We start from the raw sequence: 5,028 nt of genomic DNA, 5'->3' as shown, positions 1-5,028 counted from the left end.
AGGCGGCGCGCGGAGAGGCAGGCGGGGCGGCTCGGGCCCGTAGGGGCAGGCAATGGGCCTCGGCGGGCCGCGCGGAGGTCGGCGGCGAGGAGACACGTGGCGGCCTCTGAGTGGGCACGGGAGGCGGCGGACGTGTCTGGCCACAGGGCGGACATGTCCGGCGGTGCGGGGAAGACGAAGTTAGGGTTTCATCCGCGAAAATTTCGGGGGAGGCCACATATTTTTATAGGTAGAGGGAGCTAGGAGCGTCCAAATTGAGCACAGTTTTCGGTCATGCGATCGTGATCAAACAACCAAGATGATGGAGGGGGTTTAGCTGGGCTTTGGGCCAAATTGGAAGGGTGTTGGGATGCAATACACACGAGGCCTTTTCGATCCCTCGGTTAACCGTTGGAGTATCAAACGAAGTCCAAATGGCACGGAACTTGACAGGCGGTCTACCGATAGTAAACCAAGGCCGCATGGAAAGTCTCGGTCCAATCCGAGAAAGTTTAACACCCGCACACGAAAAAAAGTAGAAAGGGACACCGGGTGACATAGGAGCGTCGGATTGCAAAATGGACAACGGGGAAAATGCTCGGATGCATGAGACGAACATGTATGCAAATGAAATGAACATGATGACATGATATGCGATGCATGACACGCAAGCAATGACAAGGGAACAACAGCGAATAACTGGACGACACCTGGCACATCGGTCTCGGGTCGTCACAACACTCCACCACTACGAGAGGATCTCGTCCCGAGATCTAGGATGGCACCGGAGGGAAAATGGTAGAGAAAGAGAAGAGGTAAAACTAAGTTGCTTCTTGACAATTGAGTGAGACCAAAGAACCTTGCAAAGGTTAAACCATTTCGAGAAAATAATACAACGGAGATGAACAGAAATTAAAGCACTCCATTAGAAAAGAGGAACAAGGAAGAACAAATTCAAACAGCACTCCGGTTGAAAAGATATGCAAGGCTTGATAAAATGAAGAACTTGAGCAAAATGGCACAACACTCCGGTTAAATAGATAGGCAAGAAAAGAACACGATCCTGACAAAACGAAAAGATGGGTTGAAGAGAGCAACATCACAATGCCTCCGGAAGAAAAGAATAGAAGTTAGATCATTGAAATAGGAGAATGGAGAAGAAAATGCCATCTTATGCCACAAAAGAGCTTGAGAAGGCATCCTTAGGAGACGGGTCGAGCGGAGTTGTTGGAACACCAACAACGAAAAGAATACGCTTGATATGGTCTTATGGAATGCATCTCAAATCATGAGGTGACAACCTGCCACTCACGGGAAAAAGAATTGGATTGATATGAATAAGGAGACGAGAAACTTATTTCACCGAGAGGATAAATGAAGAACTTGGATCATTTATAATCACCATAAATAACAACAAATCCTTAGGGAAAGCTTTAGGTGAAATATAACCCAAGATAACTCCAATGAAGAGATTGATGGATTTACAATACCCCATTCTTAACAACCTGTGAACCATGAAACATGAACTCAAATTATCCAGAATGACATAATACCACCTCCAATGATATGGAAGAGAGAATTGCACTCCGGATTGCAAGATGAAGAATGCTTGAGCTCTTTTGAAAAGAATCTTGATGAACACTTCGAGAAGGAATTAAATCCTTTATGAACCATCATGTAGCGCCTCCATGAAGAACTCCGGTAACAAAATGATGATCAAACGAAAGGAAAAAGAAGTTGAAAACACAAGGTGAAGCCTTGTGATGATTTAGATGGATCTCTATGGTGATATAATTGTGAGAGCTTGGAACTCTTGGAAAAGAAAATATAAGCCTCTCGAACCGAGAATGTGACATGATGAACCTCCGGAATAAAGGATTAAGTTTACTAGATGAAACTAGAATAAGAATTACATTATGCTTATCCTTCACCAATTAAATTGATGACAAACAATGGATTTGGCACCCTACTTATTCTCGTTGAAAGGATTAAGAGAGATATTCCATAAACTTGAGAATGTCTTCCACGAATCACCGGTCGGGTTGAAACAACGAATAAATTGGTATGATAACCATGGAAGAGAATCTTGAATGAACCACCGTAAGAATTGAAAATGAACGAAGTAGGGGTGAATCACCGGTAAGAATTAGCAAATGAACGAAGATATATGAGAGAGTTTAGATATAAGAGAACGAAGAGATCATGAACTGATTAGAGAATATTTGAATGATGCACCGGTAAGATTTGGGGAACAAGAGCTGAAAGCTGAGAATGAATAACTCTGAGATGATGGTCTCCGGATAAACAAACTGAAAAGAATCTTGAATTGCTCCAGATAGAAGAAAATAATTCCCACAATCGAAACAATTATGAGAGGATGACATCAAGCTAGAACCATGAATCTCTGAGAGAGCGGATAAGATATGGAGGGAAAACTCTTCTTCGGTCTTCAAAATCTAAGAATGACGACGAGAAACCTCACCAAGAATTGTTGAGGCACTCCGGAATGAATAATGGAAAGGTTGAACCAACGACGAAAGAATTTAATCGATCTTGGAGAAAGGCATTTGACTAATGTTAAATCATTCTTACGTCAAGCTTTGAAAAGAATTTAGGATAGCTCTGAGAAAATAAGAAGAGTCAGGTAAGATCCTGGAAAAAGACCTGTGGGTTAGGGCCCACTCAAAAGAAACATCGTTGAAGGATTTAAAAGATAGATTGCACCGGTTGAATTAGATGGCTCAAAAGAGATAACATCCTCTAAAGAGCTTGAATGAAAGCAGAGTGGAAACATGAATCTTCTAGATATTATGAGCACTCTGGAACACTTAATAGCGAGAGGTGAACGATTAAGAATTTGCACCGGCATGAGAAAGCATTGAAATACGGAAAAGAATATGATCACCACCGAAAGCTTAAATTGGTTCCATCGGAGAAGAAAAAAATGAAGGATGATGAACTTGAGGTTCCTTTAGGACCTTCATGAAAATCACCTGGTAAGAACATTGACGGAAAAATATGGAGAGACTTCACAAAAATAAAATGGATATTTGATTAAGACATCTGAGTCCTTGAGGAAAAAAAGGGGTGGGCGGGCGGGAAAAACAAAGGCAACTTGGAGACGGATGAAACAAACACCATTGAGAAGAACTGATAATTGATCTTGCGGATGCTGAAATGATTGGATCCACTTGAAGAGAAAACACGCCGGTTGAAAAGGTTTGACATGACAATCTCGATTATCAAGAAGGATTAGTATTCGCATCGGAGTATGAGAACACCATTTGGGGAAGGTATGGAATCAAACACTTGACATTGAAGCAACTCGAATACCACAACTCAAAACAAAACAAAGGATTGGCTTGCAAAATAAGTCGGAACAAACATATGGTAGAGATTTCATCCAAAGTTTTCGTGGTGGGCCTACAAGGGCTCGATCATACAACACCATCATGTACAAGGCAGTGCACATGACATACGAATCGTCCCCGAGTCAGCATAGCCAAGGACTCTTTAAGACACAACAAGACCATTGTAAACCCAATCGTGAATAGGCGGACCACTAGACGTCGAACCCCAATTTCATATCATACATCTGTCGGAAAGATATCCTAAGAACTACTTGAATTCCCACTTATAAACTCCCGAAATGGTGGAGCTGCAGCAAGCGACTAGCATATATGGTGGCTAACATATTCACAAAATAGAGCGAGAAGAGAAGGCAAAAGCACGGTCGATGAACTATGATCAAGAAGTGATCCTAAAACAACCTACGTCAAGCATAACTCCAACACTGTGTTCACTTCCCAGACTCCGCCGAGAAGAGACCATCATGGTTACACGCGCAGTTGATGTATTTTAATTAAGATCAACTTTAGGTTTTCTACCACCGGACATTAACAAATTCCCATCTGCCCATAACCGCGGGCATGGCTTTCGAAAGTTCAAATCCCTGCAGGGGTGTCCCAACTTAGCCCATCACAAGCTCTCACGGTCAATGAAGGATATTCCTTCTCCCAAGAAAATCCGATCAGACTCGGCATCCAGGTTACAAGACATCCTCGACAATGGTAAAACAAGTCCAGCAACACCGCCCAAATGTGCCGACAAATCTCGATAGGAGCTGCACATATGTCGTTCTCAGGGCACACTCAGATGAGAAGTCCATACAACTAAAACCAGCCCTCGAGTTTCCCCGAGGTGGCGCTGCAAGGGGCTCTAGTTTGGACCAACACTCAGAGGAGCACTGGCCCGGGGGGTTAAAATAAAGATGACCCTTGAGTCTGCAGAACCCAAGGGAAAGAAAAGGCTAAGTGGAAAATGGTAAGACCAAGGTTGGGCATTGCTGGAGGAGTTTTATTCAAGGCAAACTATCAAGGGGTTCCCATTATAACCCAACCGCGTAAGGAACGCAAAATCTGGGAACATAACACCGATATGACGGAAACTAGGGCGGCAAGAGTGGAACAAAACACTAGGCAAAAGGCCGAGCCTTCCCCCTTTACCAAGTATATAGATGCATTAATTAAATAAGAGATATTGTGATATCCCAACAAAATATCCATGTTCCAACATGGAATAAACTCCAATCTTCACCTGCAACTAACAACGCTATAAGAGGGGCTGAGCAAAGCGGTAACATAGCCAAACAACGCTTTGCTAGGACAAGGTGGGTTAGAGGCTTGGTTTAACAATATGGGAGGCATGATAAGCAAGTGGTAGGTATCGCAGCATAGGCATAGCAAAAGAGCGAGCAACTAGCAAGCAAAGTAGAAGTGATTTCGAGGGTATGGTCATCTTGCCTGAGATCCCGCAAGGAAGAAGAATGAGTCCATGAAGAAGACAAACGGACATAGACGAACGGATCCTCACAAACGCGACGTTATCGGAACCAACCCGAAGAAGCAACACCGGAAAGAAGCACACAACATAGTAAACAACCAACACACGAACATGGTATGATATGCGGGATGCGGTATGTGATGCATATGCATGATTTGACAAGGAATGATTGAACCTGGCCTCAACTTGGAAAACCAAGAGTGCCAC

The sequence above is a fragment of the Triticum aestivum genome, chromosome 2A, assembly GCF_018294505.1.
Source record: "Triticum aestivum cultivar Chinese Spring chromosome 2A, IWGSC CS RefSeq v2.1, whole genome shotgun sequence".
NCBI lineage: Eukaryota > Viridiplantae > Streptophyta > Magnoliopsida > Poales > Poaceae > Triticum > Triticum aestivum.
Note: the sequence above shows the minus strand (reverse complement) of the source record.